This window comes from Bos grunniens, chromosome 6, assembly GCF_055505025.1.
Source record: "Bos grunniens cultivar Pamir isolate PY7600 chromosome 6, Bosgru_T2T1.0, whole genome shotgun sequence".
Classification (NCBI taxonomy): domain Eukaryota; kingdom Metazoa; phylum Chordata; class Mammalia; order Artiodactyla; family Bovidae; genus Bos; species Bos grunniens.
The window spans coordinates 26,266,657-26,281,020 of record NC_141170.1 but is presented as its reverse complement, the minus strand read 5'-3'; the positions used below and the strand labels follow the sequence as shown (position 1 = coordinate 26,281,020).

General features: G+C 42.7%; 1 protein-coding gene across 1 annotated transcript in view; it reads left to right on the top strand.

Annotated features, from left to right (window-relative positions):
* SHROOM3 (shroom family member 3) overlaps window positions 1-14,364 on the top strand; it is a 331,538-nt gene that overhangs the window by 92,931 nt on the left and 224,243 nt on the right. The window lies entirely within an intron of this gene.

Genomic DNA, 14,364 nt, shown 5'->3' with positions numbered 1-14,364 from the left:
TAAAATAATTTCCTCAAATATGAGAGCCTCCTGCAGTTGATTTTCCATACACAGGAAACATTAGGGCCCAACTTTATCTTTCTTCATATAGCAGGTCCTGATGGCTGTTTTGTTTTGGTGTGTGTGTGTGTGTGTGTGTGTGTGTATGTGTATGTGTTAGTCACTCCATTGTGTCTGACTCTTTGCGACCCCATGGACTTTAACCCACCAGGCCCCTCTGTCCATGGAATTCTCCAGGCCAGAATATTGGAGTAGGTAGCTATTCTCTTCTCCAGGGAATCTTCCCAACCCAGGGATCGAACCCTAGTCTCCTGCATTGCAAGCGGATTCTCTACTATCTGAATCAGGATTTCAGACCTAGGTGGTGCTTTAGGGGTTATTACATCTCCTTCATTTTTATTTACTTGTCTCTACTCTGACCCATTGTGCATTGATTTTTACAGATTAAACACACATATTTCTTGCATTTCCAAGCTATTAGGGGTAGGACACAATCCCTATTGGAGCTCTCAGGTTCAAATATATATGCTTACTCTGATCATAACACATACATAGCAGATGAATTGTCAGTTTAGCTGTTTGTTTCCCCCTAACTGAGAATTCCATGCCATGTCTCACTTTTGGAGCCCTGTCTCCCTGGGACCCGGCGCAATGACTAATGCAAAGCAGACGCTCGACAAGTCTTTATTGTTGTCATTGTCAATTGAAACACAAAGATGTAGCCCAAGCCAGTTGGATTTAGACTTGTCTGGAGACACAGTAAGTTGGCCAAAGAATGGTGTCCTCACGGAGCCTAGACCGTGACAGGACACCCAAGGGCAACTTGTCACCATTACGCAGCACTGCTGGGAGGTCAGCATTTTTAGCTTGCAGCTTCTCACCATGGTCACAAGAGAAATGCAATCTCTGATGGGTGCTCTGCCCTTTGTCCTCCATCATCATGGCCCTAAGGCCAGTCCTGGTCCCTCCTCAAGGAGGCTGACCCCTGTGGGTTTCACTTCTCAGTCTCCTCAATCAGCTGGCTTCTAGGAGGGTGTGGACAATGGAAGATACCAGTGCATGTAGAAGGAAATTAATATTTTCATTGGATGTTGCCAGCCATAGGAAGATGTGTTGCCTAATGGATTTGGCCTTAAACTGAGTCTAAATTCCCCATAATTAATATTGGACTTTGTGGCAAAGTCCAAATATTTCACATTTGTCCTTTGTAAAATGGGTGCAATACTAACTGACCTCTCAAGATTTTTATCTGCATTAAATTGATTATCTTTAGACTAATTAGCACCTGGGAAATGTTTCCAGCTGGAATTTATCATTATACTGATGGCAGTTAATAAGACTTAGGGGACTGCTCCATAGTATCCTGACTGCCATTTAATCCCTAAACTTCAACTATAGGAAGTAGAGACCGAAATGGATAAGACATTTTAAATTAGCCTTTCTGTTGAGTTGATTTACTGCTTATAGAAAACCAGCCTCTTGCTGCCGGTTCATGGTCATTTAATGAGTAACTCATCACTGTTAACTAAGAAGGGAGAGGTTGACCAGGAGGCCTGGTGCAAACAACTCCGTGTAAGTCTCTTGGTTGTCACTGCTCCCCCACACTCATCTCCTTCCTCACAGTGCAAGTTTTGAGTGATTGAAGTTAGTTTGAGCAAGGATTCCAGACAGGGAAAAGCAAATACTTAAGTCAGAGGTCAGGAGAGAAGAATAAGCCAAGGGGAGGAAGAAATGCCAAGCTGATAATTGAAAGATAATGAATGTGGGGGTGGGTTATGGCAGAATAGTTACGGGGGAGCCAGACACCCCCAGCTTCCTCAGGCATCTGCAGGAGGCCCAGGGTTGCCACTCATCTCCAAAGGTCTATGGAGCATGGATTTCTAAATATTTGGGCCACCCAGCATGGGCTATTAGAAATGGCGTTGTGGAGTAAAGCCATTAACAAATTACTTTCCTTCCATTTCCTTCATTGACAGGACCTTCTATTTATGCCTCCTTAGCAGCAACTGGAAGGAGTAAATTTGTGGCCAGAGTCCTCATGCAGTGAACCACTTGATGGAATTTTTATCATGCAAAAGTGATCCTAGACGATTAGTTGAGAGATTGCCAGGAATCTCTGGAATCCCATTAACCCACAGTTGAGCACACAGAAGTTTCATTTTAGGGTAGAGTCAAGGTGAAGAATTTGTGAAAATAAGCCATATTGATTTCCTTACTATTGCAAATATTTGAATTCCGTAATGGGCATCCATTCCCAACTTGCTCTCAACTACATAGGAAGCTGAATATCTGTGATCTCATGGGCCAAGGAAAGGTTTTGAGGTTGGATTTTTTGATTAGATACCAAGTTCCACCATTGACCAGAGATTTGTTAAGGGTTCTGACTTTATCCCTCTGTGTCTCTGTTAGCTCATCTGTAAAATGGATATATAACCATCTTCATCTTGCAGGTTGTGAATATTAAGTCAAATTATAAGTAACAAGACCTTGGCCTTTAGGAGAACCTCCTCAAAGTTTAAATATCCAGTTTCTGTTCTCTTCTTTTTCCTGTTCCAACTTCTCCTTGCTGCCTCAGAAAGTTTCTGATTTGGAACAGCCTTTGCTAAGCTTCTAAAAAACACAGGAGATCTGAAGGAGGGGAGGGAGTAAAACATATGGCTGCCTGGGGGAAGATGTTCCAAACAAAAGTCCATCAAGTGCGAAGACCATGTAGTAGATGTATCCTTGGATAATTCAGGGTATCTCAGCAAAGCCAGGGTGGCTGAAGTAGAGTAAGCCCAAGGGACAGTGATGGGAGAAAGGACAAGGAGATAGAGAGGGGCAGATTGTGTGATTGTGCAGGGCCTTGAAGGCCTTTAAGAGGACTTGAGCTTTTACTCTAAGTGGGCTGAGAAGGCATTAGATGGTTCTAAGCCAAACAGTGATGTGTTTGATTTAGTTTTAAAGTGATCTCTTTGGCTGCTATGCTGAAAATAACATTATGGGACACCATGTATTAAATCATCACATTATGCACATTACATTTACATATAAGTCAATAATACCTCCATAAAGCTAGGAAAAATTAAAAGATAGGAAGAAAGAAAATACATTATATCATAGGGATGTGGAATGAGTAGATGGGGCACAAGGGCAGAAGCAGGAATGCCAGTTAGGATCCCACTAAATATCCAGATAAGAGATGGTGAAATGTCAGAGCTGGTCAGGAGCAGTGTCACTGGCAAGAAGTGATGAAATTGGGAACATATTTTTGAGGTGGTAATTTAGGCTTTGCTGATAGAGTCAACGTGTAATGTGAGAGAGACTTCTTAAGGTTCTTGGTTTGAGAAATTGAAGACAGTGCTGCTATTTGCCATAAAAGAGCTGGTTCAGGGGAACAACAATAGTTTAATTTTAGGCTTGTAATATTTGAGATGCTAAATTAATATCTGCTGCTGCTGCTGCTAAGTCGCTTCAGTCATGTCCGACTCTGTGCGACCCGATAGATGGTAGCCCGCCAGGCTCCCCGGTCCCTGGGATTCTCCAGGCAAGAACACTGGAGTGGGTTGCCATTTCCTTCTCCAATGCATGAAAGGAAAAGTGAAAGTGAAGTTGCTCAGTTGTGTCCAACCCTCAGCGATCCCATGGACTGCAGCCTACCAGGGCCCTCTGTCCATGGGACTCTCCAGGCAAGAGTACTGGAGTGGGGTGCCATCGCCTTCTCCTAACAGCAGGCAATTACACATGTGATCGTAAAGTTAAAACTATAGAGAAAAAAATGAATATCCTACATCTTCCTCCAGAAAAGCTGGAGGAAGATGTAGGATTAGAAGATTTGCTTTTTTTAAGATGGGAGAAATAATAGAAACTTTTTCAATAATGAAATTAATCCAGTTGAGTGGGAAAATGTGATCACACCTGAGAGTGAACAGTTGCTGGAATAGAGTACATGAGTAGGGTGATAAAGGATGAGATTTGGGGTACAAAAGGGCCTATCACTATCGCCAGTCCAACCCTAGTAACAGAAAGGATGATAAAGTAAATAGAGAAGTCCATGTGGTGGCAAAATTTGGGGGCATTGTCTTCTGATTGCATCTCTTTTCTTGGTGAAATAGGAAGCAAAGTCAGTGTGAGGATGGTGGTGCAAGATTGAAGTTGACAAAGCTATGAAATTAACCAGGGAAGAAGAGGAAAGAGTGACTTTGGGGATTGACAAGTGAATGGATTGAGCATTGCCAAGTAACATTAAGGGCTGACTTGAGGTTGAAGGTCATGGATTTAAACTGAGACCAGCTTCTTGCATCGGTGCAAATTAAAGTGTGACATTGATAGAGAGCTTGATTCAACCAAGCCTGGGGTTTTGCCAGATGAGTATGAGGACGAAAGAGAAGAGCAAAAAAGCTGAGAGTTTATACAAATAACTGATTATATAAATGGCCCATGGACATTAAGATAGATAAGAAAGGAAGTGACTACTTTGAAATGGGAGAGAAGCAGTGAAAGCACCATAGGAAAAATGAATGGGATTTAAAAAAAAAAATTGTTGGAGTTAGAGTATTAGAACAAACAAGCTAAAAAGAGAGCAGAGGGAATGCAAATCGAAACCACAATGAGGTATCGTTTCATACCTAACAGGATGCCTGTAATAACTGGGATAGACACTAACAAGTGTCGAGGAGGATTGTAGAGAAATTGGAATTCTCATTCACAGTTGATGGGATAAGATGTTACTAGAAAATTGGCTGTCCGGTAGCTTCTTAAAATGTCAAAATGTAAAGTGACCATGCTGTGCTGTGCTCAGTCGCTTCAGTCGTGTCTGACTCTTTGTGACCTATGGACTGTAGCCCACCAGGCCCCTCTGTCAATGGAATTTTCCAGGCAAGAATACTGGAGTGGGTTGCCATGCCCTCCTCCATATCTCCGGCATCTCCTGCATTGCAGGCAAGTTCTTTACCCACTAAGCCACCTGGGAAGCCCTAAAGTTACCATCAGTTCAGTTCAGTCGCTAGTCGTGTCCGACTCTTTGCACGTGATCCGGCAATTCCACTCCTAGGCACAGACCCAAGAGAAATGAAAGCTTTCATCACATAAAAAGTTTATACACAATTTCCATCAACTAATAAATGTGTAAAAACTAACATATACATATAATAAAGCATTATTTGGCAATAAAAGAGAATAAAATTCTGGTACTTCATTCTGCCACAATTTAGATAAACCTTGAAAACATGCTAATGGAAAGAAATGAGGCATAAAAGGCCATATATCATATAATATGAAATACTCAAAATAGTTAAATATATACACAGAGATGCCTAGACTGGGAGCAATGGGAGAAATGAGGGGGCATGAAGGCTAATAGGTGTGGTGTATTTTGTGTGGGTAGTGATTAAAATACTCTAAAGCTGATGGTGGTAATGGTTGAACAACTCTATGAATACATTAAAACCACTGAACTGATCACTTGAAAAGGCTGAATCTTATAGTATATGAGTGATGTCTCAATAAAACTTACAAAAAAGAAAAGAAAGAAAGAAAGGAGGTGGTGATCAGAGAGTGGGGTGCTTGGAATTGGGTTATGGAGGGTTTGCAGATCACTTCATGGGAAATAGATGGGGAAACAGTAGAAACAGTGTCAAACTTTTTTTGGGGGGCTCCAAAATCATTGCAGATGGTGACTGCAGCCATGAAATTAAAAGACGCTTACTCCGTGGAAGAAAAGTTATGACCAACCTAGATAGCAAATTGAAAAGCAGAGGCATTACTTTGCCAACAAAGGTCTGTCTAGTCAAGGCTATGGTTTTTCCAGTGGTCATGTAAGGATGTGAAAGTTGGGCTGTGAAGAAAGCTGAGGGCCGAAGAATTGATGCTTTTGAACTGTGGTGTTGGAGAAGACTCTTGAGAGTCCTTTGGACTGCAAGGAGATCAAATTAGTCCATTCTGAAGAAGATCAGCCCTGGGTGTTCTTTGGAAGGAATGATGCTAAAGCTGAAACTCCAGTACTTTGGCCACCTCATGCGAAGAGTTGACTCATTGGAAAAGACTGATGCTGGGAGGGATTGGGGGCAGGAGGAGAAGGGGACGACAGAGGATGAGATGGCTGGATGGCATCACTGACTCGATGGACGTGAGTCTGAGTGAACTCTGGGAGTTGGTGATGGACAGGGAGGCCTGGCGTGCTGTAATTCACGGGGTCGCAAAGAGTCGGACATGACTGAGCAACTGAACTGAACTGAATGACACAATTAGGGACTAAGCGAGTATCCACGATGGCTTGGAGGAGGGAGTAAGGAGGACAGAGGATCATCTGAAGTTGCATGCATCATGTGTGCTGGCAGGAGTGACATTGGTGAGAGGCTGACAGTGAGCCAGGGGCTAAAGATCTAGGGGATGAGGAGGAGGGTTTGCAGACGACTGTGACAAGGCAGCATCCTAGCAGGTGGGAATCTGGCAGCAGGCAGTTCAAAGCTGGAGGTGGCTAAGGTAGGGTTAGAAAGACTGTTTGGAAATTTGAGTATTTTGTGAAGAACAAAATATCTTTTTTTTTTTTTTTTAACATGTACATGCATTAACTTAGTTCTCACAACCATCCTATGAAGGGTATTATTAACCTTATCTCACAGACAGAGAGACAGGCACAGAGAGGTCAAATAACTTGTTGAACGTCACATAGCATCCTGGAGTGTGGCATGCGGGATCTTAGTTCCTGGACCAGGGACTGAACCCATGTCTCCTGCTCTAGAAGCACAGAGTCCTAATTGCTGGACTGCCAGGGAATTCTCTGTACTTTTCCTTCATTCATTTTTTCACTCAAGCAACACATATTTACATTTTTTCTGCACCATTATCTATTCATCTCGCCATCTCTGCGGATGCAGCCAAGCACGGTAGACTGACTCCTGGGAGGGCTGCAGTGCTCCAGCTGCTGTTTGGTGGTCCCCCTTCAAGGATTTTCCCTGGAGTCTGTTGCTCACTAGTTGAGTCGAGGGCTATAGTGATCAGCATGTCACTCTCCTTAATCACTGATGTCACACTGGCCTTCTCTGTTGTTTAGCTATAGGAACACAACAAGCGGCTTTATTTTTTTTTTTGAAAGGGTGGGGGTGCTACCTGTTTTATAGTTGAGTGGGCGAATGTTTAATGGGTTTTGGCATTGGACAGATCTGGGTTTGAACTTGGGCTCTGCTATTTAAAACTTTGTGACCTTGGGCAGCTTATTTTAACTTCTGGGACTTAGTTTTGTGGTTAGCAAAATATCTACCTCATAAGTATTGGTGAGCATTAAATATTATACAGGTCAAGTTCCTAACAGATAGTAGGCAGACCAAAGATGTTCTTTCCCTTCTTTCTGTTTTTTCTTCTTTTGCCTTTATGCTAATGCTGCTTCTTCTGTTTTATTTCTAGCTTTTAGCAGTTCTGGTGTCTGGCTTCTAATCAGAAGCTTTCTTCTAGGGATGGTTAAAATTATTGAGCCAACTTCCAGATCAGCGTAGAGTCACTCTAATAGTTTAGAGTACCGTGTCTCAAATGTTTTATAAACTTTTTCTAATCTTAACCTTTAAAATAACCTGTGAGGCATATAAAAGAGGTATTTATATTCCTAATATTTTGGAAGAGAATATAAGGTATGGAGAGAAATTGAGAATTACTGGGTATTTTCTAAATGGCGTTTTTCTAAACATTTACTTAATCCTGACAACCATCCTGTGACAGGTATTATCAACATTATCTCACAGACAGGGAGACAGGCACAGAGGTCAAATAACTTGTTGAAGGTCACATAGCTTCTAAGCATGGAGGCAGAATTTGAACCTGGGCAGTCTGGTTTCAGAGCTTAACCTCTATATGGCTCTGGTAGATGATAAGTAAACAAGTCATTGTTCAGAACTCCTGGGTTAAGAAATCGTTTGGCTGGTTCCTGTTCAGGTCTCTCTCTGCTCTCAGAATGTCATGCAGCTTGAAAACGTTTGTAGTTCACAACAGTGACTAGTAGAATATTATTATTATCAGTATCTTGTACTAGAGGTGAGCCTGTATGATTTTTCTTACTCAGGGTCCTTCTAGATCAGCCACTCTTGAAAATTCTTTTACAAAGACAAAGAAGTCAGTTCCTCTAAGATAATAGCAGTAAGAATAGCCACTCTGGTCACACTACATTTCTGCTTGTTGCAAGCTAAAGCTTTCTTAATATCATAAATCTAAAAACCTAGGAGAAACTTTGAAAAATTTTGGGAAACAAAGTTCATAAGTTTAAATTAAATGTTTTAAATAGGTTAAATACTGTTTTTTGATGCTGGGAAAGTTTGAAGGCAAGAGGGGAAGCGGGCAACAGAGGATGAGATGGTTGGATGGCATCACCAACTCAATGGACATGAGTTTGAGCAAACTCTGGGAGATGGTGAAGGACAGGGAAGCCTGACGGGCTACAATCCATGGGGTTGCAAAGGGTCAGACATGACTTAGCGACTGAATAACAACTGTTTTTCTGATTCAGGTGGATTTTTCTTTATGTTTCTTTTTCTTACATGGACATACATATGAAACATACAAGCTTTATCTGGATATCTGGCCTAAGATTGAACCATTAGATTCCATTGAAGCTCTCAAACAGTAGAGCTAAGGCATTTTTACTAAGTGCTAGAGGTTTGATAGCTATGGCATTTTTTAAGGCATGGATTCTCAAACATTCAAATCATCTAGACATTAGTCATTTTTCTTCTTGCTGCCACAGATTCTAGTTTTTTAAAAAAAAATTAATATATTTATTTGGCTGTGTCAGGTCTCAGTTGTGACACATGGGATATTTTGTTGCAGTGACCCAGTAGTTGTGGCTCTTGGGCTTAGCTGCCCCGCAGCATGTAGGATCTTAGTTCCCTGACCAAGGACTGAATGGGTATTCTCTGCATTGGAAGATAGATTCTTTTTTTTGGCGGGGGCGGGGGGAGGTGGATTCTTAACCACAGGACTACCAGGGAAGTCCCCTGATTCTAGTTTTTGATCACTAAAATTTCTCCCAGAGCCAGGAGTAGGGAAAAAAAGGTGAAACTAAATCATCTTAGTATGTCAGAAAGTTTGATATAAATTTGACAAAGAAATAGTTGGAAACTGTTATCTAAAATGAGACAGGGGACTTCTCTGGTGGTCTGGTGGTTAAGACTCCAAGCTTCCATTGCAGGGGGTGCCAGTTCAATCCCTGGTCAGGGAACTAAGAACCTACATGTCACATGGTGCCTCCCCCCACAAAAAACTAAATAGAAAAAGAAAAAAGAAAGCAAAAGTAAAATGAGATGAAGCTTGTATGTTTCATATGTATGTCCATGTATATATGTTTATTGGCCTTTGATTCTTATTCCTATCTTATTGATGATAAGAAGTGAACTTACTTTGTATACTTATGAAATATTAATACATGAAATACACATGTGATTTGTAGATTTTATTTATTTTCCAAAGATCCAAGCTCCTCATTGATGTGGTTAATGTGAGAAGTTCTCCTCTCATTTGTAAGGTGGTTTATATAAACATTTTCTGTATATGTGCATTTTAACATATATTCTATACGTGTGTGTATATTATATACAATATAGTATATTTCCATGAATAAATACAGCAGAATCAGTCTAATGAATGAAAACACTGTAGGTTGAATGTAAACAAATGGGGCAATTAAAAGAATCTTTCTTAGGAACATGGAATAACCAGGCTGATTCCTGATACTATTTGAGAAATCAGGTAAAATATAAATAGATGCCTCGAAGTTTAAGAAAGTACTTGCCCAAGTCTTTGATCTGAATGGAGCAGAAATGGGGGACTGAGGTCCAATTAGCCTTGGCCTCTTGTTCTCTGGACAGGCCCAGCGCCTCCCCTCTTTGAAGCTCCTTGGAGTTCGCTGGGGTGTGACACAGAATAACTGAAGGGGCTCAGGGACTTCACTGAGAGGGAAAACAAACCGAGTGCACTTTCTGAGAAGGCTCGGATTCACGCGGAGGCACACAGACACCTGTCCCTTCAGGAACGAGTTTTGCTCTTGTTACAGCCCAGGGGTTCCCAGGGCTTCTCCATGCATTCAAGGGACTCTGAGAAACTAGTCTGGGGCTAGAACTACCTCACAAGTCTCTTTCTAAGACGTGAGAGCTAGCTTAGTTCAAACACCAGAAGCTCAAAGGACTCCACTTGGAGGGGAGTAGTCCCTTGTCCGTCAAGTCGTGGTGCTTGCTCTTGCTTCACTGTCCTGAACCAGGGGAGGGCGAAGGAAGCATGGGGGAGAGGCAGGAGGCCAGGCCTCTGATGTGGCTCATTCTACCGCATGCAATACGGAGGGGAGGACTGAGTGTGCATAACCTCTTGACCTACTTCCCCCGTAAACGACGATGATGATGATAAAGGCTAACATTTATGGACCCCTTTTCATTCATTATCATAATTTACTTTTAGTCTCTCAGTCGTTCCTAGGGGTAGGTGCTATCATCATTACCTTCCCTATTTTCCCAAAAAGTAAACTGATATTTAGAGGAAAGGAATAATTTCGCCTATCATCACAGAGCTAGTTAGTGGTTGTGATAGGCAGAATAATGCCCCTTTCCCAAAGTTGCCTACATCTTAAACCAGGAGATATATTGCATGGCAAAGGGGGATTAAGATCACAGGTGGTGGGACTTTCCTGGTGATCCAGCAATTAAGAATGCAAGGGACACAGTTTCGATCTCTGGTACAGGAGGATCCCACATGCCGCAGAGCAGCTAAGCCTGTGAGCCACAACTACTGAGCCTGTGCTGGAGGGCCCAGGAACCGCAGCTCCTAAAGCCTGTGCGCCTAGAGCCGCCACAGTAAGAAGCCTGTGCACAGCTAGAGACTAGTCCCCCGCTCATTGTAACTAGAGAAAGTCCGAGTGCAGCAATGAAGACCCAGCACAGACAAATAAAAAAAGATTGCAAATGGAATTAAGATTACTATTCAGCTGAACTTGAGATTGGGGAGATTCTTCTAGGTTATCTGGGTGCATGCATGCTTGCTAAGTCGCTTCAGTCATGTCCGATTCTTTGCAACCGTAGGCACTGCAGCCAACCAGGCTTCTCTGTCCATGGGATTCTCCAGGCAAGAATACTGGAGTGGGTTGCCATTTCCTCTCAGGTCTCCTGCATTGCAGGCGGATTCTTTATCGCTGAGCCACCTGGGAAGCCCCAGGTTATCTGGGTGGGCCCAGTGTAATCACAAGGGTCCTCATTAATGAAAGAGGGAGGCAGGAGAGTCAGTGTCAGAGCGAGACAGCATGGGAAAGACTCGACTGGTGAACGCTGGCTTTGAAAAATGGAGGAGAGGCCAAGAGCCACTAGGCAGCCTTTAGAAGCTAGAAAAGGCAAGAAAATGGATTCTTCCCTAGAGCCCTCCACCCCTGGAAAGAACATAGCTATGACAACACCTTGGTCTTAGCGCAGTGAGACCCATTTTAGACTTCTGACCTCCACAATTGCAAGTTAATGACCCTTGAGTGGTTCAGGTGGCTTCAGTGAAGCTTGACTTATACCCTAACTTAGAAATCAGTTCTTTCCGCCCTGTGAGCAGTAAATCAAGAGTTGTGGGCACATCTAGGTTTTCAGGGGCTGCATCTCATTTGGATGGTTCATAAGGTGTCACTGGGTAACTTCCTGCCCTGAGACCCTTCTCTGAAATAAAAGCTTCCCTCCAAAGGAAAGACTGTCTCCTATTTCACTTATAAATCAAGTTGACTCCTGTTCTTAAGTAAATAACTTCTCTCCTCCTCCCAGCAAATGTCTTCCCCTTGGTCTCTGCAGTTGTAATTATATTCTTGTGGTGGAAACAATCAGAAAAGTATTAAACTTATTAAATAAAACCTCAAAACCCTGTAATTCGGGAAACATGTCTATGGAGCCGTTGCTACGTGTAAGGACACCTCATTGCGTTAGTTCATGTGATCCTTACACTAAGTCTGTGTGGTTTGTCGTCTTGTTTCCATTTTGAGGCTAAAGAGATGATGCATATTTTGCCTAAGAATGCCCATTATCAGGAGGTAAGATTCTTACCCATGTGGTCTACCTCTCGAGCCCCCAGTTCTTACACGCCCTGCCTCTATCTTCCTTCCATCCAATTGATGAACCTTGGAAAGTAAAGGATATATACCTTGTATTTAGAAAATAACAAAACATGAGGACTTCCTGGCAGTCCAGAGGCCAAGATTCTGCACTCCCAATGCAAGGGGCCTGGGTTTGATCCCTAGTCAGGGAACTATATCCCATATGCTGCAACTAAAGGTCAAAGATCCCACATGCTGCCACTTAAGACCCGGAGCAGCTGAATAAATTTAAAAAAAAGAAAAAGAAAATAACAGAAGAATGTGATTATATAATTTTAAGTAGTAGCTGTTGTATCTGTGTGTGCTCAGTCGTGCCCGACTCTTTGGGACCTCATGGACTGTAGCCTGCTAGTCTTTTCCCTCCATGGGATTTCCCAGGCAAGAATACTGGAGCGGGTTGCCCTTTCCTTCTCCACGGAATCTTCCCGACCCAGGGATCAAATCTGCAGCTCCTGCATTGGCAGGCAGACTCTTTACCACAAATCTACCTGGGAAGCTGTGTATATGTATTCCAATTCAAAATAAAACTGGAATTTTCCTTATTGGTCATCTTAAGTGGAAATAGATGACCAACAGGTCATGTTATGGATAAGAGGCTCATCCAGGAACCCACAGATAAAAAAGGCCAGAGTCTGGATTAGGGCACAGGATTCCTGACTCTTGGGCTTCCCAAGTGGTGCAGAGGTAAAGAATCTACCTGCCAATGCAGGAGACCCAAGAGATTCAGGTTCAATCCCTAGGTCGGGAAGATTCTCTGGAGTAGGAAATGGGTACCCAACTCCAATATTCTTGCCTGGGAAATCCCATGGACAGAGGAGCCTGGCGGGCTACAGTCCATAGGGTTACAAAAGAGTCTGACACAACTGAGTGAGCACATTCCTGACTCTTAACCCAGTGTTCTTTCTTCTACTACCATACACATCAGTTTATAACTGGAAAAGGGAGTTTTCAACAGTATAAACCTAATGATTTGGGGTTAGATGAGAAGCAGGTGATGAGAAAGGGAAGAATCATACCTGTACTCTCATGTCACCCAGGGCAACTCAAGGGGATGTTTCTCTGTTTTAAGTCCCGAGGTTAGTTCTGGGGTCCAAGAAGTGCTTGCTCATTTCATAGGACCTCAGAGCCCCATCCAGTTCCTGGGAGGAACTTTTAAAATTTCACTTTATCTGGTTGTTCCTACTTTATGTACAGTCTAAAACCAAGAATGCCGATCAAGTTATAATGACAATTCTAAGTGAATAAAAAGCAGTGCTCCAACAGCTTTGTCTGAAAGATCCTTAACAATATTTTTTTACTTATTTGCTAATCTTTCTGTAGTTTGTTATTCCTTTGATATAATTTTTCCACTTATGGAGAGTTTATTTCTTCTCACAAAACAGCAAACAAATTGTGTATTTCACTGGATTGACTGTGAATTATTGACGTCCTCTGTTCTCCCCATACTCCTTTCTTGGCACCATCCAGGAACGAAAGTAGTCAGGAGAGGAAAAGAAATCACTCAAGAACTCAGACATTAGAGTGCAGGTGAAATTCAATTGTGGTAGATGTCTACCACAGAAGAGTTTGATTTTAATTAAAACTCCAGATAGAATTGTAAATGGAAACCATTACATGTTCAGCTGCACTTGGCCAGGCCATCTCCCTGCGCCGGGGCACTGCAATGCCAACTCTTTGTCCTGTGGAAGCTGTGAACCTGTGAGCTCATATCATAGCTCCAGAGTTCCTAGGATCCCTGAAAGAACGATCAGGACACAGGAGTGTGGGGTGACTGTTTTCTTGGGTGTGTGAAGAATCAGGCAGACAAATGAAGAAGTGTCAGCTTGGGGATAGAGACCTGGGGAATTCTCCTGGCAGCAGTCTGGCGAGTGTGGGCTCTGAATTTCAGCTCCAGCTCTGCAGTGTAACTGACTCTGCGACCCTGAGCAGGTCATCTGACCCCTCTGAGTCTTTACTGTTTGCATTTATAGCAAAAGGAGATCATAGTATCTTACAGAATCTTTGTGACTTTTCAGATGATGCAATAAAGTTACCAAAACACAGAAGGCATGCAACAGCTGCTAGCAGTGCTGATGTTCCCTTATACAATAAATACTGAGCAGCCCTATGTCCCCCATGCAGTCCTGAGCACTGGGGACATGGCAGTGAACAAAACAGACCCAAGTCCCTGTCCCCATGCAGCCGACATGGGGGAGAGAGACAATCAACAAGATACAGAAGTTAAAAGTATAGTGAGTTGGATCATGACCGAAGTGCTGAAGAAAAAACGAAAGATGGGAAGGAAGAGAAGAGGC